Below are 24341 nucleotides of genomic sequence, written 5' to 3'. Positions count from 1 at the left end.
TACACTCCAGGCTGGGCCACAGAGCAAGACCCTGTCTCAAAGAATAAAAACCAGAAACAACAAACAAACAAATAACAATAATTAAATAAAAATTAAAAACGTAGGGGTACATTTTCATGCCTTGTATTTGGCAATGGAACCTTTGATGTGATACTCAAAACACAAGCAATAAAAGGATAAATTGTATTTTATCAAAATTAAAACTTCTGCTCATCAAAGGACACTTTCAAGACAATGAAAACAACCTACAGAATGGAAGAAAATATTTGTAAATAATAAATCTGGTGAGGGTTTCATATCCAGAATATACAAGAACTCATAGAATTCAATACTAGAACACAAACAACCCAATTAAAAATGGGCAAAGGATCTTAAAAGACTTTTCCCCGGCCGGGTGCGGTGGCTCAAGCCTGTAATCCCAGCACTTTGGGAGGCCGAGACGGGTGGATCACGAGGTCAGGAGATCGAGACCATCCTGGCTAACACGGTGAAACCCCGTCTCTACTAAAAAATACAAAAAAAACTAGCCGGGCGATGTGGCGGACGCCTGTAGTCCCAGCTACTCGGGAGGCTGAGGCAGGAGAATGGCGTGAACCCGGGAGGCGGAGCTTGCAGTGAGCTGAGATCCGGCCACTGCACTCCAGCCTGGGCGACAGAGCAAGACTCCGTCTCAAAAAAAAAAAAAAAAAAATACAAAAATTAGCCAGGCATGGTGGTGCATGTCTGTAATCCTAGCTACTTGGGAGGCTGAGGCAGGAGAAGCTCTTGATTCAGTGAGACAAGATCGCACCACCGCACTCCAGCTGGGACACAGAGCAAGACTCTGTCTTTAAGAGAAAAAAAAAAAAAATTAATTAGTAGAATTTTCTGGGAGGAGCGGTTATAGGTTTACAGAAGAATTGAGCCCAAAGAACAGAATCCCCATACATCCTCTCTCTCACACCCCTACACTCATTTCCCTATTAGTAACATTTTGCATTATAGCGTGATACTTCTGTTACAACTGATGCGCCAATGTGCACAAGGAGTTCCATAGTTCACATTACAGCTCATTCCTGGTGTTGTACATTCTGTGGGTTTGGACAAATGCGTAATGCCGTATCCACCATTGTCATGTCATAGAGAGTAGTTTCGTGGCCCTGAAAGTCCCCTGTGCTCTGCCGGTTCATCCCTCCCTCCCCCAACCCCTGCCAACCACTGAGCCTTTTACTGTCTCCATAGTTTTGCTTTTCCAGAATGTCATGTGTATGGAATCATACAGTATATGGCCTTTTCACAGTGGCTTCTTTTTCTTAGTAATATGCATTTAAGGTTCTTGAATGTTTTTTCATGGCTTGATAGCTCATTTGTTTTTAGCGCTGAATAATATCTAATTCTCTGGATGTACCACAGTTTATTTATCCATTCATCTATGTAGGACATTTTTTTCTCTTTTTTTTTTTTTGAGACGGAGTCTCACTCTGTCTCCCAGGCTGGAGTGCAGTGGCGCAATCTCAGCTCACTGCAACCTCTGCCTCCCAGGTTTAAGCGATTCTCCTACCTCAGCCTCCTGAGTCGCTGCGATTACAGGCGCGCGCCACCGTGCCCGGCTAATTTTTGTTGTTGTTGTTGTTGTTGTTGTTGTTTTCTGAAATGGGGTCTCCTGTCACCCAGGCTGGAGTGCAGTGGCGCCATCTCGGCTCACTGCAAGCTCCACCTCCAGGGTTCACGCCATTCTCCTGCCTCAGCCTCCCGAGTAGCTGGGACTACAGGTGCCTGCCACCACGCCCGGCTAATTTTTTGTATTTTTAATTTTTTTTAGTAGAGATGGCATTTCACCGTGTTAGCCAGGATGGTCTCGATCTCCTGACCTCGTGATCCGCTCGCTTCGGCCTCCCAAAGTGCTGGGATGACAGGCGTGAGCCACTGCGCCCGGCCTAATTTTTGTATTTTTAGTAGAGATGGGGTTTTGCCATGTTGGCCAGGCTGGTCCTGAACTCCTGACCTCAGGAGATCCACCTGCCTCAGACTCCCAAAGGGAACACATATTTTTTATTTTATTTTATTTTATTTTACTTTTTTAGAGACAGGGTCTCCCTCTGTTGCCCAGGAAGCTATTAAACCCCTGATCTCAAGTGACTGCCTGCCTCAGCTGCCCAAGTAGCAGGGATTACAGACACAAGCCACCTCCCCTGGCTCTATTTAGCAACATCTTAGTTCCAAGTTTTGGCAATTATGGGTAAAGCTGCTATAAACATATGTGTGCAGGCTTGTGTGGACATACGTTTTCAACTCATTTGGGTAGACACCAAGAGCTGCGTTCCAGCCTGGGCAACAAGAGTGAAACTCCATCTCAAAAAAAAAAAAAAACAGAAATGTAGGCCGGGCATGATGGCTTGCACCTATAATCCCCGAACTTTTTGGGAGGCCAAGGCAGGCAGATCACTTGAGGTCAGGAGTTCAAGACCAGCCTGCCTAACATGGAGAAACCCCATCTCTACTAAAAATACAAAAATCAGCCACGCGTGGTGGCGCAGCCTGTAATCCCAGCTACTCAGGAGGCTGCGGCACAAGAATCACTTGAACCCAGGAGGCAGAGGTTGCAGTGAGCCCAGATTGTGCCACTGCACGCCAGCCTGGGTGATGAAGTGAAACTCTACCAAAACAGAAATTACTCTCTTGCAGTTCTGAAGGCTCCAAGTCAGGAATCAAAGTGTTGAAGCCTCGAAGGGGGATCTTTCCTGGACTCCACCAGCGTCTGGAGGCTACTGGCCATCCCGGTGTTACCAAAACACCAGGGGTTCCATCTAGGGCCTGCTGCTCACCTCACAGAAAGCCAATCACTGAGACAAACGATTATTGTCAAGGACGAAGGCTTTAATCAGGTGCTGCAGCTGAGGGGATGGGAGGGATTTACCCCAGGAATGCAGGGGCTGGTTCAACATAAGAAAATCAATTAAAGTCTTATACCGCATTAGTAGAACAAAGGGAAAAACAGGTATTCCAGCTGACACAGAAAAAGCATCTAAGAAATTTTAACATTTCATGATTAAAACACAGAGAAAACTATGAAACGAGGGGATTTGTCTCAACATGATAAAAGATATTTGTGAAAAACCCACAGTTATCATCATACTTAATGGTGAAAGACTAAAAGCTTTTCCTCTAAGTCCAGGAACAAGACACAGATGTTCATCTTTACCACTGCTACTCAATGTTTTGTTTTGTTTTGTTTTTGAGAGGGAGTCTTGCTCTGTCGCCCAGGCTGGAATGCGGTGGCGCGATCTTGGCTCACTGCAGCCTCTGCCTCCCGGGTTCAAGCCATTCTCCTGCCTCAGCCTCCCCAGTAGCTGGAACTACAGGTGCACACTGCCACGCCTGGCTAATTTTTGTGTTTTTAGTAGAGACGGGGTTTCACCATGTTGGCCAGGATGGTCTTGATCTCCTGACCTTGTGATCTGCCTGCCTCGGTCTCCCAAAATGCTGGGATTACAGGTGTGAGCCACCGCGCCCGGCCTAGTCAATATTTTACTAGAAGTTATAGCCAGTGCCTTTAGGTAAGAAAAAGCACTAAGAGGCACCAAATTGAGAAGGAAGAAATAAAACCATCTGTATAAATACAGAAAATCCCAAAGAATACAAACGCACAAATTACTAGAGCTAATAAGCAAATTCAGGAAAGTTTCTGGACACAAGATCAACTCACAAAAAACAGTTGTGTGGTTTCTTGTTTGTTTTTTTGAGGAGTTACGCTCTTGTCACCCAGGCCTGAGTGCAATGGCACGATCTTGGCTCACTGCAGCCTCTGCCTCCCGGGTTCAAGCCATTCTCCTGCCTCAGCCTCCCCAGTAGCTGGGACTACAGGCACGCGCCACCACGCCCAGTCAATTTTTGTATTTTTAGTAGAGACGGGGTTTCACCACGTTGGCCAGGATGGTCTTGATCTCCTGACCTCGTGATCCACCCGCCTTGGCCTCCCAAAGGGGTGGGATGACAGGTGTGTGCCACTGCACCCGGTCCAGTTGTGTTGTTATACACTAGCGAGGAGCAACTCAAAAATGTAATTAAGAAAACCGCTGGGCGTGGTAGCTCACACCTCTAGTCCCACACTTTGAGAGGCCTAGGCGGGTGGATCCCTTGAGCCCAGAAGTTCAAGACTTTCCTGGGCAATGTGGTGAAACCCCCTCCCTACAAAAAATACAAAAATTAGCCGAGCGTGATGGCATGTGCCTGTAATCCCAGCTACTCAGGAGGCTGACGTGGGAGGATCACCTGAGCCCTGGAAGTCAAGGCTGCAGTGAGCGGTCACGTCATGCATCATTGCACTCCAGCCTGAAAAAGGAGTGATGCAACATGTTACAACATGAACAAACCTTGAAAACGTCATTCTAAGTGAAATAAGCCAGATACAAAAGGACAATATTGCATGTTTCCACTTATAGAGATATCTACAAGAATCAAATTCGTAGTGTAAACGTAATCTGAGGCTGGAGCCAAACCGGGAACGAAGACACAAGGCAAATGGCAGTGAGAATATCCTTTATTAGGACTCGCGGGCGAGGTTCCTCCGTCCAAAGGTGCAGGCAGAGGAAGTCGCGCTGAGGGAGGAGGGTAGGGGCTTCTTATAGCACCAGAGGTAGGGAAGCGTCTGTAATCACAGCTACAGGCAAACAGGGCCTGGGGGGTCTTGAAACTACTAGGGCAGGAGTCAAGTAAGGGTCCTGAGGAAGGGGTCTTTGGAAACTGTCAACTGAAATTGCTGTTTACGAACTTGTGGAATGCAGGTGAGCTGCAGGTCATGGGGGAGTGTGGTTGCCCAGCCAGAACTGATGCATGTAAGTCTTCGGGTGTGTACAAGGGTGAAGGGAGTCTTTAACAAAAGGCCTGCTACGCCGGGTAATGCCGCCATGTTGGGTCTAGATTCCTGCCTAACACATAGAGACGGAAAATAGAAGAGTGCTTACAAGGGTCTGGGCAGAGGGAGGAAAGGGAAGTTTGTTTTATGGGTAGAGTTTCAGTTTGGGATGTCGAAAAAGTTCTGGAGATAAATAATGCTGATGGTTACATACCAATGGCTACATGAATGTACTTAATGCCCCTGAATTGTATGTGTGAGAAATGGTTAAGATGGTACGTTTTACGTCTATTTTATACCATCCCCCCTAAAAAAAATTGTTTTTAAGAGTCAAGATCTCACTCTGTCTCCCAGGCTGGGGTGCAGTGGAGCAATCAAAGCTCACTGCAGCTTCGAACTCAGCCAGCTTCCCTGGCGCAAGCGATCATCCCGCTTCAGCGTCCGGAGTAGCTGGGTCTACAGGCGGTGCCACCACAGCCAGCTCATTTTTAATTTATTTCATTTTATTTATTTATTTATTTATTTATTTATTTATTTATTTATTGAGGTGGAGTTTTGCTCTTATTGCCCAGACTGGAGTGCAATGGCGCAGTCTCGGCTCAGGCAACCTCTGCCTCCTGGCTTCAAGGGATTCTCCTGCCTCAGCCTCCTAAGTAGCTGAGATTACAGACATGCACCACAACGCCCAGCTAATTTTGTATTTTTAGCAGAGAGGATGTTTCTCCACTTTGGGCTGGTGGAACTCCCGACCTCAGGTGATCCGCCCGCCTTGGCCTTCCAAAGTGCTGGGATGACAGGCGTGAGCCACCGCGCCCAGCCTGATTTTTACTTTTATTATTATTTTTGTTTTCCCCTTGGTAGGGACCGGATTCCGCTATGTTGCCTGAGCTGGTCTCCAATTCATAGAACAAAGGATCCTCCCGCCTGGGCCTGGGCGTGGGAGCCCAGAACGCTGAGATTACCGGATTACAGGCGGGCACAGCACACCAGGAACAAACACGTCCCACTTTAAAACTTCAGGTTGTGATTGGCTGTCATTCAGTATTATGCTAATTAAGCATTCCTTAAATTAAATTAATTTAGTTTAATTTAAATACATTTTTAAAACAAGTTTTAAAAATTACGTTTCCACCTAAAACGTTAATTTAACTTTTAAAAGTTTTTTAAAATTACGTTTCCACCTGAAACGTTAATATGATGTCGTTAAGTCATGATATTGGAAAAGGTGTTACTGCCAAACGATTTTCCTATTTATTTCCTAATGGAATCGGAAATAGCGAAAGTATCTTGCCGTCAGTTAAAAGTGTGTGGCGAAGGCCGGGCGCGGTGGCTCAAGCCAGTAATCCCAGCACTTCGGGAGGCCGAGACGGGCGGATCACAAGGTCAGGAGATCGAGACCATCCTGGCTAACACGGCGAAACCCCGTCTCTACTAAAAACACAAAAAAAATTAGCGGGGCGAGGTGGCGGCGCCTGTGGTCCCAGCTACTCGGGAGGCTGAGGCAGGAGAATGGCGGGAACCCGGAAGGCGGAGCTTGCAGTGAGCTGAGATCCGGCCACTGCACTCCAGCCTGGGCGACAGAGCGAGACTCCCTCTCAAAAAAAAAAAAAAAAAAAAAAAAAAAAGTGCGTGGCGGATGTAGACCCAGCAGAGGCTGGGCGTAAAAGCTTAAGACTGGAGTTCCAGGGATCGTTTCTGTAGTTTATTATTACGGAAGTTTCTCTCAATATGTAGAGCAGCGGAAAACCGGGAGGAAGAGGCGTAGTGTTCTGTTCTGAGGCCGAAGCGGTGTTTTGGCGTGGCTTCGGTGCGACTGCTGTCTGCGGTAGATGGTCGTTCTTCTCTCCACTTTGGAGAGCAAAAGGGAGAGGACGCGGTCTGAGCGGTTTCCTTTCTTAATGGTCTGACGACAGATAATAATTTAGTAGCTGTTGGTTTCTTTCACCTCATTAATGAGCTCATTTCATCTATGGGCAAGTTCTGTTCCCTTTTTTTGCGTTGGTAAACCTGGTGTTTCGTCTCGGTGATTTTTCAATTTTAATCTTGACAGAGGTGATGCTGTGGTATGTTCTACCTATGTTTTCGTTTCTTCCCGCCCGCTACCTCCTCTGCCCTCGCTTTTTTTTTTTTTTTTTTTTAAAGTTGAACTTTTTCTTCTCTGCCACCAACCCTGGACGGAGTCTCGCTGTGGCGTTCAGGCTTCAAGTGCAGTGGTGCGATCTCGGCTCACTGCAACTTCTGCCTCCCGGTTTCAAGGCGAGTTTCCTACCTCAGCCTCCTGCGTAGCTGGGATTACAGGCGCGCACCACCACACCCGGCTAATTTTTTGTATTTTTAGTAGAGACGGGATTTCACCATATTGGCCAAACTGGTCTCCAACTCCTGACATCGTGATCCTCCCGCCTCGGCCTCCGAAAGTGCTGGGATTACAGGCATGAGCCACCGTGCCCGACGTGCTCCCGTTTTTTTTTTTTTTTTTTTAAACTTACCACTTTTGGAATCGGTAGCATTTGATAGTAGTAGGAGTCTGAGTTTCCCTAATTCGAAACATCTGCTGTTCCTGTGTTTTGAGCAATGCGATACAGCCAACAGTGTAGTTGGCTCTCTTTAAAGAGAGTTACAAAGGAAAGCAATTTAGTGTTCTCCTAATCACTCTTGGGTGCTATACGTACTTCTTTTATGTTTCTTTAGTAAAATTAAAAATCAGCTTTTTTTTTTTTTTTTTCAGACGGAGTCTCGCTTGGTCCCCCAGGCTGGAGTGCAGTGGTGCCATCATGGCTCACTGCAACCACCGCCTCGCGGGTTCAAGCGATTCTCCTGCCTTACCCTCCCGAGTAGCTGGGACTATAGGCGCATGCCCACCACTCCCAGCTGATTTTTGTATTTTTGGAAGAGATGGGTTTCACCACATTGGGCAGGCTGGTCTCAAACTCCTGACCTCAAGTGATCCACCTGTCTCGGCTTCCCACAGTGCTGGGATTACAGGCATGAGCCACCATGCCCAGCCTACAGATACTTTAAAAAACATTTTATTTGTCACGCCTGTAATACCATCACTTTGGGAGGCCAAGGCGGGCGAATCACGAGGTCAGGAGATCGAGACTTTCCTGGCCAACACAGTGAAACCCCGTCTCTACTAAAAATACAAAAACTTAGCCAGGCATGTTGGCACCCGCCTGTGGTCCCAGCTACTTGGAGACTGAGGCAGGAGAATCGCTTGAACTCAGGAGACAGAGATTGCAGTGAGCCCAGATCACGCCACTGCACTCCAGCCTGGGCTACAGAGCAAGACTGTGTCTCAAAAAAAAAAAAAAAAAAAGAAAGAAAGAAAGAAAGAAAGAAACACGGCCGGGCGCGGTGGCTCAAGCCTGTAATCCCAGCACTTTGGGAGGCCGAGACCGGCGGATCACGAGGTCAGAAGATCGAGACCATCCTGGCTAACCCAGTGAAACCCCGTCTCTACTAAAAAATACAAAAAATTAGCCGGGCGAAGCGGCGGGCGCCTGTAGTCCCAGCTACTCGGGAGGCTGAGGCAGGAGAATGGCGTGAACCCGGGAGGCGGAGCTTGCAGTGAGCTGAGATCCGGCCACTGCACTCCAGCCTGGGCGACAGAGCAAGACTCCGTCTCAAAAAAAAAAAAAAAAAAAAAAAAAAAAAAAAACAAAAATTAGCCAGGCATGGTGGTGCATGTCTGTAATCCTAGCTACTTGGGAGGCTGAGGCAGGAGAAGCTCTTGATTCAGTGAGACAAGATCGCACCACCGCACTCCAGCTGGGACACAGAGCAAGACTCTGTCTTTAAGAGAAAAAAAAAAAAAATTAATTAGTAGAATTTTCTGGGAGGAGCGGTTATAGGTTTACAGAAGAATTGAGCCCAAAGAACAGAATCCCCATACATCCTCTCTCTCACACCCCTACACTCATTTCCCTATTAGTAACATTTTGCATTATAGCGTGATACTTCTGTTACAACTGATGCGCCAATGTGCACAAGGAGTTCCATAGTTCACATTACAGCTCATTCCTGGTGTTGTACATTCTGTGGGTTTGGACAAATGCGTAATGCCGTATCCACCATTGTCATGTCATAGAGAGTAGTTTCGTGGCCCTGAAAGTCCCCTGTGCTCTGCCGGTTCATCCCTCCCTCCCCCAACCCCTGCCAACCACTGAGCCTTTTACTGTCTCCATAGTTTTGCTTTTCCAGAATGTCATGTGTATGGAATCATACAGTATATGGCCTTTTCACAGTGGCTTCTTTTTCTTAGTAATATGCATTTAAGGTTCTTGAATGTTTTTTCATGGCTTGATAGCTCATTTGTTTTTAGCGCTGAATAATATCTAATTCTCTGGATGTACCACAGTTTATTTATCCATTCATCTATGTAGGACATTTTTTTTTTTTTTTTTTTTTTTGAGACGGAGTCTCACTCTGTCTCCCAGGCTGGAGTGCAGTGGCGCAATCTCAGCTCACTGCAACCTCTGCCTCCCAGGTTTAAGCGATTCTCCTACCTCAGCCTCCTGAGTCGCTGCGATTACAGGCGCGCGCCACCGTGCCCGGCTAATTTTTGTTGTTGTTGTTGTTGTTGTTGTTGTTTTCTGAAATGGGGTCTCCTGTCACCCAGGCTGGAGTGCAGTGGCGCCATCTCGGCTCACTGCAAGCTCCACCTCCAGGGTTCACGCCATTCTCCTGCCTCAGCCTCCCGAGTAGCTGGGACTACAGGTGCCTGCCACCACGCCCGGCTAATTTTTTGTATTTTTAATTTTTTTTAGTAGAGATGGCATTTCACCGTGTTAGCCAGGATGGTCTCGATCTCCTGACCTCGTGATCCGCTCGCTTCGGCCTCCCAAAGTGCTGGGATGACAGGCGTGAGCCACTGCGCCCGGCCTAATTTTTGTATTTTTAGTAGAGATGGGGTTTTTGCCATGTTGGCCAGGCTGGTCCTGAACTCCTGACCTCAGGAGATCCACCTGCCTCAGACTCCCAAAGGGAACACATATTTTTTATTTTATTTTATTTTATTTTACTTTTTTAGAGACAGGGTCTCCCTCTGTTGCCCAGGAAGCTATTAAACCCCTGATCTCAAGTGACTGCCTGCCTCAGCTGCCCAAGTAGCAGGGATTACAGACACAAGCCACCTCCCCTGGCTCTATTTAGCAACATCTTAGTTCCAAGTTTTGGCAATTATGGGTAAAGCTGCTATAAACATATGTGTGCAGGCTTGTGTGGACATACGTTTTCAACTCATTTGGGTAGACACCAAGAGCTGCGTTCCAGCCTGGGCAACAAGAGTGAAACTCCATCTCAAAAAAAAAAGAAAAACAGAAATGTAGGCCGGGCATGATGGCTTGCACCTATAATCCCCGAACTTTGGGAGGCCAAGGCAGGCAGATCACTTGAGGTCAGGAGTTCAAGACCAGCCTGCCTAACATGGAGAAACCCCATCTCTACTAAAAATACAAAAATCAGCCACGCGTGGTGGCGCAGCCTGTAATCCCAGCTACTCAGGAGGCTGCGGCACAAGAATCACTTGAACCCAGGAGGCAGAGGTTGCAGTGAGCCCAGATTGTGCCACTGCACGCCAGCCTGGGTGATGAAGTGAAACTCTACCAAAACAGAAATTACTCTCTTGCAGTTCTGAAGGCTCCAAGTCAGGAATCAAAGTGTTGAAGCCTCGAAGGGGGATCTTTCCTGGACTCCACCAGCGTCTGGAGGCTACTGGCCATCCCGGTGTTACCAAAACACCAGGGGTTCCATCTAGGGCCTGCTGCTCACCTCACAGAAAGCCAATCACTGAGACAAACGATTATTGTCAAGGACGAAGGCTTTAATCAGGTGCTGCAGCTGAGGGGATGGGAGGGATTTACCCCAGGAATGCAGGGGCTGGTTCAACATAAGAAAATCAATTAAAGTCTTATACCGCATTAGTAGAACAAAGGGAAAAACAGGTATTCCAGCTGACACAGAAAAAGCATCTAAGAAATTTTAACATTTCATGATTAAAACACAGAGAAAACTATGAAACGAGGGGATTTGTCTCAACATGATAAAAGATATTTGTGAAAAACCCACAGTTATCATCATACTTAATGGTGAAAGACTAAAAGCTTTTCCTCTAAGTCCAGGAACAAGACACAGATGTTCATCTTTACCACTGCTACTCAATGTTTTGTTTTGTTTTGTTTTTGAGAGGGAGTCTTGCTCTGTCGCCCAGGCTGGAATGCGGTGGCGCGATCTTGGCTCACTGCAGCCTCTGCCTCCCGGGTTCAAGCCATTCTCCTGCCTCAGCCTCCCCAGTAGCTGGAACTACAGGTGCACACTGCCACGCCTGGCTAATTTTTGTGTTTTTAGTAGAGACGGGGTTTCACCATGTTGGCCAGGATGGTCTTGATCTCCTGACCTTGTGATCTGCCTGCCTCGGTCTCCCAAAATGCTGGGATTACAGGTGTGAGCCACCGCGCCCGGCCTAGTCAATATTTTACTAGAAGTTATAGCCAGTGCCTTTAGGTAAGAAAAAGCACTAAGAGGCACCAAATTGAGAAGGAAGAAATAAAACCATCTGTATAAATACAGAAAATCCCAAAGAATACAAACGCACAAATTACTAGAGCTAATAAGCAAATTCAGGAAAGTTTCTGGACACAAGATCAACTCACAAAAAACAGTTGTGTGGTTTCTTGTTTGTTTTTTTGAGGAGTTACGCTCTTGTCACCCAGGCCTGAGTGCAATGGCACGATCTTGGCTCACTGCAGCCTCTGCCTCCCGGGTTCAAGCCATTCTCCTGCCTCAGCCTCCCCAGTAGCTGGGACTACAGGCACGCGCCACCACGCCCAGTCAATTTTTGTATTTTTAGTAGAGACGGGGTTTCACCACGTTGGCCAGGATGGTCTTGATCTCCTGACCTCGTGATCCACCCGCCTTGGCCTCCCAAAGGGGTGGGATGACAGGTGTGTGCCACTGCACCCGGTCCAGTTGTGTTGTTATACACTAGCGAGGAGCAACTCAAAAATGTAATTAAGAAAACCGCTGGGCGTGGTAGCTCACACCTCTAGTCCCACACTTTTGAGAGGCCTAGGCGGGTGGATCCCTTGAGCCCAGAAGTTCAAGACTTTCCTGGGCAATGTGGTGAAACCCCCTCCCTACAAAAAATACAAAAATTAGCCGAGCGTGATGGCATGTGCCTGTAATCCCAGCTACTCAGGAGGCTGACGTGGGAGGATCACCTGAGCCCTGGAAGTCAAGGCTGCAGTGAGCGGTCACGTCATGCATCATTGCACTCCAGCCTGAAAAAGGAGTGATGCAACATGTTACAACATGAACAAACCTTGAAAACGTCATTCTAAGTGAAATAAGCCAGATACAAAAGGACAATATTGCATGTTTCCACTTATAGAGATATCTACAAGAATCAAATTCGTAGTGTAAACGTAATCTGAGGCTGGAGCCAAACCGGGAACGAAGACACAAGGCAAATGGCAGTGAGAATATCCTTTATTAGGACTCGCGGGCGAGGTTCCTCCGTCCAAAGGTGCAGGCAGAGGAAGTCGCGCTGAGGGAGGAGGGTAGGGGCTTCTTATAGCACCAGAGGTAGGGAAGCGTCTGTAATCACAGCTACAGGCAAACAGGGCCTGGGGGGTCTTGAAACTACTAGGGCAGGAGTCAAGTAAGGGTCCTGAGGAAGGGGTCTTTGGAAACTGTCAACTGAAATTGCTGTTTACGAACTTGTGGAATGCAGGTGAGCTGCAGGTCATGGGGGAGTGTGGTTGCCCAGCCAGAACTGATGCATGTAAGTCTTCGGGTGTGTACAAGGGTGAAGGGAGTCTTTAACAAAAGGCCTGCTACGCCGGGTAATGCCGCCATGTTGGGTCTAGATTCCTGCCTAACACATAGAGACGGAAAATAGAAGAGTGCTTACAAGGGTCTGGGCAGAGGGAGGAAAGGGAAGTTTGTTTTATGGGTAGAGTTTCAGTTTGGGATGTCGAAAAAGTTCTGGAGATAAATAATGCTGATGGTTACATACCAATGGCTACATGAATGTACTTAATGCCCCTGAATTGTATGTGTGAGAAATGGTTAAGATGGTACGTTTTACGTCTATTTTATACCATCCCCCCTAAAAAAAATTGTTTTTAAGAGTCAAGATCTCACTCTGTCTCCCAGGCTGGGGTGCAGTGGAGCAATCAAAGCTCACTGCAGCTTCGAACTCAGCCAGCTTCCCTGGCGCAAGCGATCATCCCGCTTCAGCGTCCGGAGTAGCTGGGTCTACAGGCGGTGCCACCACAGCCAGCTCATTTTTAATTTATTTCATTTTATTTATTTATTTATTTATTTATTTATTTATTTATTTATTGAGGTGGAGTTTTGCTCTTATTGCCCAGACTGGAGTGCAATGGCGCAGTCTCGGCTCAGGCAACCTCTGCCTCCTGGCTTCAAGGGATTCTCCTGCCTCAGCCTCCTAAGTAGCTGAGATTACAGACATGCACCACAACGCCCAGCTAATTTTGTATTTTTAGCAGAGAGGATGTTTCTCCACTTTGGGCTGGTGGAACTCCCGACCTCAGGTGATCCGCCCGCCTTGGCCTTCCAAAGTGCTGGGATGACAGGCGTGAGCCACCGCGCCCAGCCTGATTTTTACTTTTATTATTATTTTTGTTTTCCCCTTGGTAGGGACCGGATTCCGCTATGTTGCCTGAGCTGGTCTCCAATTCATAGAACAAAGGATCCTCCCGCCTGGGCCTGGGCGTGGGAGCCCAGAACGCTGAGATTACCGGATTACAGGCGGGCACAGCACACCAGGAACAAACACGTCCCACTTTAAAACTTCAGGTTGTGATTGGCTGTCATTCAGTATTATGCTAATCAAGCATTCCTTAAATTAAATTAATTTAGTTTAATTTAAATACATTTTTAAAACAAGTTTTAAAAATTACGTTTCCACCTAAAACGTTAATTTAACTTTTAAAAGTTTTTTAAAATTACGTTTCCACCTGAAACGTTAATATGATGTCGTTAAGTCATGATATTGGAAAAGGTGTTACTGCCAAACGATTTTCCTATTTATTTCCTAATGGAATCGGAAATAGCGAAAGTATCTTGCCGTCAGTTAAAAGTGTGTGGCGAAGGCCGGGCGCGGTGGCTCAAGCCAGTAATCCCAGCACTTCGGGAGGCCGAGACGGGCGGATCACAAGGTCAGGAGATCGAGACCATCCTGGCTAACACGGCGAAACCCCGTCTCTACTAAAAACACAAAAAAAATTAGCGGGGCGAGGTGGCGGCGCCTGTGGTCCCAGCTACTCGGGAGGCTGAGGCAGGAGAATGGCGGGAACCCGGAAGGCGGAGCTTGCAGTGAGCTGAGATCCGGCCACTGCACTCCAGCCTGGGCGACAGAGCGAGACTCCCTCTCAAAAAAAAAAAAAAAAAAAAAAAAAGTGCGTGGCGGATGTAGACCCAGCAGAGGCTGGGCGTAAAAGCTTAAGACTGGAGTTCCAGGGATCGTTTCTGTAGTTTATTATTACGGAAGTTTCTCTCAATATGTAGAGCAGCGGAAAACCGGGAGGAAGAGGCGTAGTGTTCTGTTCTGAGGCCGAAGCGGTGTTTTGGCGTGGCTTCGGTGCGACTGCTGTCTGCGGTAGATGGTCGTTCTTCTCTCCACTTTGGAGAGCAAAAGGGAGAGGACGCGGTCTGAGCGGTTTCCTTTCTTAATGGTCTGACGACAGATAATAATTTAGTAGCTGTTGGTTTCTTTCACCTCATTAATGAGCTCATTTCATCTATGGGCAAGTTCTCTTCCCTTTTTTTGTGTTGGTAAACCTGGTGTTTCGTCTCGGTGATTTTTCAATTTTAATCTTGACAGAGGTGATGCTGTGGTATGTTCTACCTATGTTTTCGTTTCTTCCCGCCCGCTACCTCCTCTGCCCTCGCTTTTTTTTTTTTTTTTTTTAAAGTTGAACTTTTTCTTCTCTGCCACCAACCCTGGACGGAGTCTCGCTGTGGCGTTCAGGCTTCAAGTGCAGTGGTGCGATCTCGGCTCACTGCAACTTCTGCCTCCCGGTTTCAAGGCGAGTTTCCTACCTCAGCCTCCTGCGTAGCTGGGATTACAGGCGCGCACCACCACACCCGGCTAATTTTTTGTATTTTTAGTAGAGACGGGATTTCACCATATTGGCCAAACTGGTCTCCAACTCCTGACATCGTGATCCTCCCGCCTCGGCCTCCGAAAGTGCTGGGATTACAGGCATGAGCCACCGTGCCCGACGTGCTCCCGTTTTTTTTTTTTTTTTAAACTTACCACTTTTGGAATCGGTAGCATTTGATAGTAGTAGGAGTCTGAGTTTCCCTAATTCGAAACATCTGCTGTTCCTGTGTTTTGAGCAATGCGATACAGCCAACAGTGTAGTTGGCTCTCTTTAAAGAGAGTTACAAAGGAAAGCAATTTAGTGTTCTCCTAATCACTCTTGGGTGCTATACGTACTTCTTTTATGTTTCTTTAGTAAAATTAAAAATCAGCTTTTTTTTTTTTTTTTCAGACGGAGTCTCGCTTGGTCCCCCAGGCTGGCTGAGTGCAGTGGTGCCATCATGGCTCACTGCAACCACCGCCTCGCGGGTTCAAGCGATTCTCCTGCCTTACCCTCCCGAGTAGCTGGGACTATAGGCGCATGCCCACCACTCCCAGCTGATTTTTGTATTTTTGGAAGAGATGGGTTTCACCACATTGGGCAGGCTGGTCTCAAACTCCTGACCTCAAGTGATCCACCTGTCTCGGCTTCCCACAGTGCTGGGATTACAGGCATGAGCCACCATGCCCAGCCTACAGATACTTTAAAAAACATTTTATTTGTCACGCCTGTAATACCATCACTTTGGGAGGCCAAGGCGGGCGAATCACGAGGTCAGGAGATCGAGACTTTCCTGGCCAACACAGTGAAACCCCGTCTCTACTAAAAATACAAAAACTTAGCCAGGCATGTTGGCACCCGCCTGTGGTCCCAGCTACTTGGAGACTGAGGCAGGAGAATCGCTTGAACTCAGGAGACAGAGATTGCAGTGAGCCCAGATCACGCCACTGCACTCCAGCCTGGGCTACAGAGCAAGACTGTGTCTCAAAAAAAAAAAAAAGAAAGAAAGAAAGAAAGAAAGAAAGAAAGAAACACGGCCGGGCGCGGTGGCTCAAGCCTGTAATCCCAGCACTTTGGGAGGCCGAGACCGGCGGATCACGAGGTCAGAAGATCGAGACCATCCTGGCTAACCCAGTGAAACCCCGTCTCTACTAAAAAATACAAAAAACTAGCCGGGCGAAGCGGCGGGCGCCTGTAGTCCCAGCTACTCGGGAGGCTGAGGCAGGAGAATGGCGTGAACCCGGGAGGCGGAGCTTGCAGTGAGCTGAGATCCGGCCACTGCACTCCAGCCTGGGCGACAGACTGAGACTCTGTCTCAAAAAAAAAAAAAAAGAAAGAAAGAAACACACACACACACACAGAGAGAGAGAGAGAGAGAGAGAGAGAGAGAGACATTTTATTTGGGCCGGGCTGGGTGGCTCACACCTGTAATCCCAGCACTTTGGGAAGCCAAGGCGGGTGGATCACCTGAGGTCAGGAGTTGGAGACCAGCCTCGCCAACATGGAGAAACCCCATCTCTACTAAAAATACAAAATTAGCCAGGCATGGTGGCGCATGCCTGTAATCCCAGCTACCCGGGAAGCTGAGGCAGGAGAATCGCTTGAACCTGGGAGGCGGAGGTTGCGGTGAGCTGAGATCGTGCCATTACACTCTAGCCTGGGCGACAAGAGCGAAACTCCATCTCAAACAATAAAAAAAAAATTTGTGTTTGGGCATGGTGACTCAGGCTCACACCTGTAATCCTAGAACTTTGGGAGGCCCAGGTAGGAGGATTGCTTGAGGCCAGGAGTTCAAGACTAGCCTGGGCAACATAGCAAGATTCCCATCTCTACAGAAAAGTAAATTTAAAAAAAATTATGACATTTTGAGGTCCATCCATGATGAAAAAAATTTTAAAAAAAGAAAGAAAATTGGCCAGGTGCACACCTGTAGTCCCAACTAGTCAGGGTGCTGAGGTGGGAGTATCTCCTGAGCCCAGGAGTTCAAGGCTGCAGTGAGCTGTGATCGTGCCACTGCTCTCCAGCTTAAGATACGGGAAAAACCAAAGTGTTTTTCTTTTCTTTTTTTTTTCTGCTGTCATTGTATGAAATAGTCTATAGGTTTCCATTATATCCAGTTATAGAGGGTGCTACTGAGTTACGGATTTTCTGCCTGCTGGATCTGTCCATTTCTGATAGAGGGACACTGAAGTCGCCAGCTATAATAGTTTCTCCTTGCAGTGCTATCGCTTTTTGCTTCACATATTTTGATGTCCTGTTGTTAGGATCATACATGTTAAGGATTGTTATGTCTTCTTTGAGCATTGACTCCTTAATAATTGTGTAATGCCCTGTACTTATCCCTGATGACTTTTCTTTTTCCTTTTCTTTTCTTTTTGAGACAGGGTCTCTGTCAACCAGGCTGGAGTGCAATGATCTCGGCTCAATGCAACCTCTGCCTCCCACGCTCAAGTGATTCCCATGCCTCAGCCTGCAGAGTAGCTGGGATTACAGGCGAGCACCACCACGCCCCGCTAATTTTTGTATTTTAGTAAAGACAGGGTTTCGTCGTGTTGGCCAGGCTGGTCTCGAACTCCCGGCCTCAGGTGATCTGCCCGCCTTGGCCTCCCAGAGTGCTGGGATTACTGGTGTGAGCCACTGTGCCTGGCCTATTCCTGATGACTTTCCTTTCTTTGAAGTTTGTACTGTCTGAAATTCATATAGAGACTCCTGCTTTCTTTTGATTAGTGTTGGCATAGTAGATCTTTCTTTATCCATTAATACATACGTCTTTAAAGTGTAGTTCTTTTTTTTTTTTTTTTTTTTTTTGAGACAGAGTCTCGCTCTGGGGCCCAGGCTGGAGTGCAGTGGCCGGATCTCAGCTCACTGCAAGCTCCGCCTCCCGGGTTTACGCCATTCTCCTGTCTCAGCCTCCCGAGTAGCTGGAACTACAGGCGCCCACCACCGCGCCCGGCTATTTTTTTGTATTTTTTTAGTAGAGACGGGGTTTCACCATGTTAGCCAGGATGGTCTCGATCTTCTGACCTCGTGATCCGCCCGTCTCGGCCTCCCTAAGTGCTGGGATTACAGGCTTGAGCCACCACGCCCGGCCTAAAGTGTAGTTCTTGCTGGGCGCGGTGGCTCATGCCTGTAATCCCAGCACTTTGGGAGGCCGAGACGGGCGGATCGTGAGGTCAGGAGATCGAGACCACCCTGGCTAACAAGGTGAAACCCCGTCTCTACTAAAAATACAAAAAATTAGCCGGGCGTGGTGGCGGGCACCTGTAGTCCCAGCTACTCGGGAGGCTGAGGCAGAAGAATGGTGTGAACCCGGGAGGCGGAGCTTGCAGTGAGCTGTGATCGTGCCACTGCATTCCAGCCTGGGTGACAGAGGGAGACTCCATCTAAAAAAAAAAAAAAAAAAAAAAAAAAATCTCCCAAGGCCACAGGCAGTGGCTGACACCTGTAATCCCAGCACTGAGAGGCCGAGGCGGGCAGGTCATGAGGTCAAGAGATCCAGACCATCCTGGATTTACCAGCATGGTAAAGCCCCATCTCTACTAATAATACAAAAATTAGACACGCGTGTTTGCGCATGCCTGTAGTCCCAGCTACTCAGAAGGCTGAGGCACGAGAATCACTTGAACCCAGGAGGCAGAGGTTGCAGTGAGCCCAGATTGTGCCACTGCACACCAGCCTGGGTGATGAAATGAAACTCTGTCAAAACAGAAATTACTCTCCCGCAGTTCTGGAGGCTCAAAGTCAGGAATCAAAGTGTTGAAGTCTCGAAGGGGGATCCTTCCTCGACTCCTCCAGTGTCTGGAGGCTACTGGCCGTCCTAGTGTTACTAAAACACCAGGGGTTCCATCTAGGGCCTGCTGCTCACCTCACAGAAAGCCAATCACTGAGACAATGATTATTGCCAAGGAAGAAGGTTTTAATCAGGTGCTGCAGCTGAGGGGATGGGGGATTTACCCCAGGAATGCAGGGGATGGTTTAATATAAGAAAATTGATTAAAGTCTTATACCGCATTAGTAGAACAAAGGGAAAAACACAGTCATTCCAGCTGACACAGAAAAAGCATCTAAGAAATTCTAACATTTCATGATTAAAACACAGAGAAAACTGTGAAACGAGGGGTATGTCTCAACATGATAAAAGGTATTTGTGAAAAACCCATAGTTATCATCACACTTAATGGTGAAAGACTAAAAGCTTCCCCCTAAGATCAGGAACAAGACACAGAGGTTCACTTTTACCACTGCTAGTCAATGTTTTTTTCTTTTTTTTTTAGACAGAGACTTCCTCCGTCGCCCAGGGTGGAGTGCAGTGGCACAATCTTGGCTCACTGCAGCCTCTGCCTCCCGGGTTCAAGCAATTCTGCCTCAGCCTCCCCAGTAGCTGGGATTACAGGCGTGCGCCACCACACCTGGCCAATTTTTGTATTTTTAGTAGAAACGGGGCTTTCACCATGTTGGCCAGGATGGTCTTGATCTCCTGACCTCGTGATCCACCTGTGTCGGCCTCCCAAAGTGCTGGGATGACAGGCGTGAGCCACCGCGCCCGGTCCAGTTGTGTTTTTATACACTAGCAAGGAGCAATTCAAAAATGTAATTAAGAAAACTGCTGGGCGTGGTAGCTCACACCTCTAGTCCCACACTTTGAGAGGCCTAGGCGGGTGGATCCCTTGAGCCCAGAAGTTCAAGACCATCCTGGGCAATGTGTTGAAACCCCCTCCCTACAGAAAATACAAAAATTAGCCGAGTGTGATGGCATGTGCCTATAATCCCAGCTACTCAGGAGGCTGACGTGGGAGGATCACCTGAGCCCTGGAGATCAAGGCTGCAGTGAGCCATCACGTCATGCATCATTGCACTCCAGCCTGAAAAAGGAGTGACATTCTGCAACATGTTACAACGTGAATGAACCTTGAAAACAAATATAAGTGAAATAAGCCAGACACAAAAAAGACAATATTGCATATTTCCACTTACAGAGGTACCTACAAGAATCAAATTCATAGAGACGGAAAGCAGAAGAGTGCTTACAAGGGTCTGGACAGAGAGAGGAAAGGGAAGTTTGTTTTATGGGTAGAGTTTCAGTTTGGGATGTCAAGAAAGTTCTGGAGATAAATAATGGCGATGGTTACATACCAATGGCTACAGGAATGTACTTAATGCCCCTGAACTGTATGTGTGAGAAATGGTTAAGATGGTACGTTTTACGTCTATTTTATACCATCCCCCCTAAAAAAAATTGTTTTTAAGAGTCAAGATCTCACTCTGTCTCCCAGGCTGGGGTGCAGTGGGGTGACCAAAGTTCACTGCGGCTTCCAACTCAGCCAGCTTCCCTGGCTCAAACGATCATCCCGCTTCAGCCTCCCGAGTAGCTGGGACTACAGACGGTGCCATCACGCCCAGCTCATTGTTGATTCCCCCCGCCCCTTGGTAGAGACGGGATTCTGCTATGTTGCCTAGGCTGGTGTCGAACTCGTGGAACAACGGATCCTCCCTCCTGGGCCTGGGCGTGGGCTCGCAAAACGCTGGGATTCCCGGATTACAGGCGGGCGCACCACGCCAGGAGCAAACACTTCCCGGTTTAAAAATTCAGTTTGTGATTGGCTGCCATTCAGCATTATGCTAATTAAGTATGCCTGTTTTTTAAACTTCTTAAAACAATTTTTTAAAATTCCGTTTCCACCTAAAACGTTAAAATTTGTCAAGTGATAATATTCGAGAAGATGTTGCCAAACTATTTTTCTATTTGTTTCCTAATGGCATCGGAAATAGCGAAAGTATCTCGCCATTAGTTAAAAGTGAGCAGCAGATGTAGACCCAGCAGAGGCTGGCACTAGAGCGTTAAGACTATACTTTCAGGGATCATTTCTATAGTTTGTGACTAGAGAAGTTTCTCTGAACGTGTAGAGCACCGAAAACCACGAGGAGGAGACGTAGTGTTCTCTCCTGAGCGTGAAGCAGGCGCTTGGTGTTGCTTCCGTGCAATTGCCATCAGCCATTGATGATCGTTCTTCTCTCCGCGTTGGAGAGTAAGAGGGAGAGAACGCTGTCTGAGTGGTTTTTCTTTATCGCTGGTTTCAAAGACAGACCGCAGAGTGGTTGCTTTCAGGCGTTTGTGGGTGTTAGCATAGGTCTGCCGTCGCAACCAACCAAGTTGTTTGCTTTCGTTTTACGAGCGACAGAACCTGTGTGCACCGCCTGTCTGGGTGGTTTTTCAATTTCAGGCTTGGTGGAGAGGATTCTGCTGTACGTCCTGTTGTCTCTCCATTTTTTCGCCTTCTCGCTGCCTCTTTTGACGTCGTTTCCCCCTGCCACTCCACCCCCAGACGGGGTCTCGGGGTCTCTTGTTCTGCCTGTCGCCCAGGCAGGAGTGCAATGGCGCGATCTCGGCTCATGGCCAACGTCCGCCTTCCGGGCTCAAGGGATCCTCCTAAGTCCTCCCGAGTAGCCGGGGTTACAGGCCAGGCTTTGCTTTTCTTTTGTAGAAACGGGGTGTCACCATGTTGTTCAGGCTGGTCTCCAACTTCTGACCTCAGGTGATCCGCCGCCTCGGCCTCCGAAAGTGCTGGGATTGCAGGCGTGAGCCGCCGTGCCCGGTCTTATTTTATTTTAGAGACAGGGTCTTCCCATATTGCCCAGGCTGATCTCAGGCTCGTGAGCTGCAAGGAATTGGCCTTGGCCAAAGTGCTAGGATTACAGGCGTGACCCACCACGCCCAGCCACGCGTTGGCTCATGCCTGTAATCCCAGCACTTTTTTTTTTTTTTTTTGGAGACGGAGTCTCGCTCTGTTGCCCAGGCTGGAATGCAGTGACGCGATCTCGGTTCACTGCAGCCTCCGCCTCTGGGCTTCAAGAAGGCTGGAGTTCGGCCGGGCGCGGTGGCTCAAGCCTTGTAATCCCAGCACTTTGGGAGGCCGAGACGGGCGGATCACGAGGTCAGGAGATCGAGAGACCATCCTGGCTAACACGGTGAAACCCCCTCTCTACTAAAAAAATACAAAAAACTAGCCGGGCGAGGTGGTGGGCGCCTGTAGTCCCAGCTACTCGGGAGGCTGAGGCAGGAGAATGGCGTAAACCCGGGAGGCGGAGCTTGCAGTGAGCTGAGATCCGGCCACTGCACTCCAGCCTGGGCGACAGAGCGAGACTCCGTCTCAAAAAAAAAAAAAAAAAAAAAAAAAAAAAAAAATACAAAAATTAGCCAGGCATGGTGGTGCATGTCTGTAATCCTAGCTACTTGGGAGGCTGAGTGGTTTTTCTTTATCGCTGGTTTCAAAGACAGACCGCAGAGTGGTTGCTTTCAGGCGTTTGTGGGTGTTAGCCCAGCCTCAGGTGCCTTCTAGCAGCTGGAATAGACTCTCGGCAGGGCGCAGTGGCTCACGCCTGTAATCCCAGCAGTTTAGGAGGCCGAGGTGTTCGAGACCAGCCTGGCCAACATGGAGAAACCCTGTCTCTAATAAAAAATATAAAATTACCTGGGCGTTGTCGCACATGCCTGTAATCCCAGCTACTCGCGAGGCTGAGGCAAGAGAATCGCTTGGACCCGGAAGGCGTAGGTTGCGGTGAGTCCAGGTTGTGCCATTGAACTCCAGCCTTTTTTTTTTTTTTTTTTGAGACGGAGTCTCGCTCTGTCGCCCAGGCTGGAGTGCAGTGGCCGGATCTCAGCTCACTGCAAGCTCCGCCTCCCGGGTTTACGCCATTCTCCTGCCTCAGCCTCCCGAGTAGCTGGGACTACAGGCGCCCACCACCTCGCCCGGCTAGTTTTTTGTATTTTTTAGTAGAGAGGGGGTTTCACCGTGTTAGCCAGGATGGTCTCGATCTCCTGACCTCGTGATCCGCCCGTCTCGGCCTCCCAAAGTGCTGGGATTACAAGGCTTGAGCCACCGCGCCCGGCCGAACTCCAGCCTTCTTGAAGCCCAGAGGCGGAGGCTGCAGTGAACCGAGATCGCGTCACTGCATTCCAGCCTGGGCAACAGAGCGAGACTCCGTCTCCAAAAAAAAAAAAAAAAGTGCTGGGATTACAGGCATGAGCCAACGCGTGGCTGGGCGTGGTGGGTCACGCCTGTAATCCTAGCACTTTGGCCAAGGCCAATTCCTTGCAGCTCACGAGCCTGAGATCAGCCTGGGCAATATGGGAAGACCCTGTCTCTAAAATAAAATAAGACCGGGCACGGCGGCTCACGCCTGCAATCCCAGCACTTTCGGAGGCCGAGGCGGCGGATCACCTGAGGTCAGAAGTTGGAGACCAGCCTGAACAACATGGTGACACCCCGTTTCTACAAAAGAAAAGCAAAGCCTGGCCTGTAACCCCGGCTACTCGGGAGGACTTAGGAGGATCCCTTGAGCCCGGAAGGCGGACGTTGGCCATGAGCCGAGATCGCGCCATTGCACTCCTGCCTGGGCGACAGGCAGAACAAGAGACCCCGAGACCCCGTCTGGGGGTGGAGTGGCAGGGAAACGACGTCAAAAGAGGCAGCGAGAAGGCGAAAAAATGGAGAGACAACAGGACGTACAGCAGAATCCTCTCCACCAAGCCTGAAATTGAAAAACCACCCAGACAGGCGGTGCACACAGGTTCTGTCGCTCGTAAAACGAAAGCAAACAACTTGGTTGGTTGCGACGGCAGACCTATGCTAACACCCACAAACGCCTGAAAGCAACCACTCTGCGGTCTGTCTTTGAAACCAGCGATAAAGAAAAACCACTCAGACAGCGTTCTCTCCCTCTTACTCTCCAACGCGGAGAGAAGAACGATCATCAATGGCTGATGGCAATTGCACGGAAGCAACACCAAGCGCCTGCTTCACGCTCAGGAGAGAACACTACGTCTCCTCCTCGTGGTTTTCGGTGCTCTACACGTTCAGAGAAACTTCTCTAGTCACAAACTATAGAAATGATCCCTGAAAGTATAGTCTTAACGCTCTAGTGCCAGCCTCTGCTGGGTCTACATCTGCTGCTCACTTTTAACTAATGGCGAGATACTTTCGCTATTTCCGATGCCATTAGGAAACAAATAGAAAAATAGTTTGGCAACATCTTCTCGAATATTATCACTTGACAAATTTTAACGTTTTAGGTGGAAACGGAATTTTAAAAAATTGTTTTAAGAAGTTTAAAAAACAGGCATACTTAATTAGCATAATGCTGAATGGCAGCCAATCACAAACTGAATTTTTAAACCGGGAAGTGTTTGCTCCTGGCGTGGTGCGCCCGCCTGTAATCCGGGAATCCCAGCGTTTTGCGAGCCCACGCCCAGGCCCAGGAGGGAGGATCCGTTGTTCCACGAGTTCGACACCAGCCTAGGCAACATAGCAGAATCCCGTCTCTACCAAGGGGCGGGGGGAATCAACAATGAGCTGGGCGTGATGGCACCGTCTGTAGTCCCAGCTACTCGGGAGGCT

At 48.4% G+C, this 24341-nt stretch overlaps 4 non-coding genes across 4 annotated transcripts; 3 read left to right on the top strand and 1 right to left on the bottom strand.

Moving 5' to 3' along the window:
* The first annotated feature begins 6504 nt into the window (after positions 1–6504).
* On the top strand, positions 6505–6721 carry LOC126940099 (small nucleolar RNA U3). Its single transcript, XR_007720614.1, has one exon. It is a non-coding gene; the product is annotated as a small nucleolar RNA U3 (small nucleolar RNA).
* Positions 6722–14304: 7583 nt separating this feature from the next.
* On the top strand, positions 14305–14521 carry LOC126940098 (small nucleolar RNA U3). The gene has a single exon (XR_007720613.1). It is a non-coding gene; the product is annotated as a small nucleolar RNA U3 (small nucleolar RNA).
* Positions 14522–20786: 6265 nt separating this feature from the next.
* Positions 20787–21002, top strand: LOC126940093 (small nucleolar RNA U3). The gene has a single exon (XR_007720608.1). It is a non-coding gene; the product is annotated as a small nucleolar RNA U3 (small nucleolar RNA).
* Positions 21003–23640: 2638 nt separating this feature from the next.
* Positions 23641–23856, bottom strand: LOC126940092 (small nucleolar RNA U3). The gene has a single exon (XR_007720607.1). It is a non-coding gene; the product is annotated as a small nucleolar RNA U3 (small nucleolar RNA).
* Between the last annotated feature and the right edge of the window lie 485 nt (positions 23857–24341).

The sequence above is a fragment of the Macaca thibetana genome, chromosome 16, assembly GCF_024542745.1.
Source record: "Macaca thibetana thibetana isolate TM-01 chromosome 16, ASM2454274v1, whole genome shotgun sequence".
Classification (NCBI taxonomy): Eukaryota; Metazoa; Chordata; class Mammalia; order Primates; family Cercopithecidae; genus Macaca; species Macaca thibetana.
This window is presented reverse-complemented; position numbering and strand designations above follow the sequence as displayed.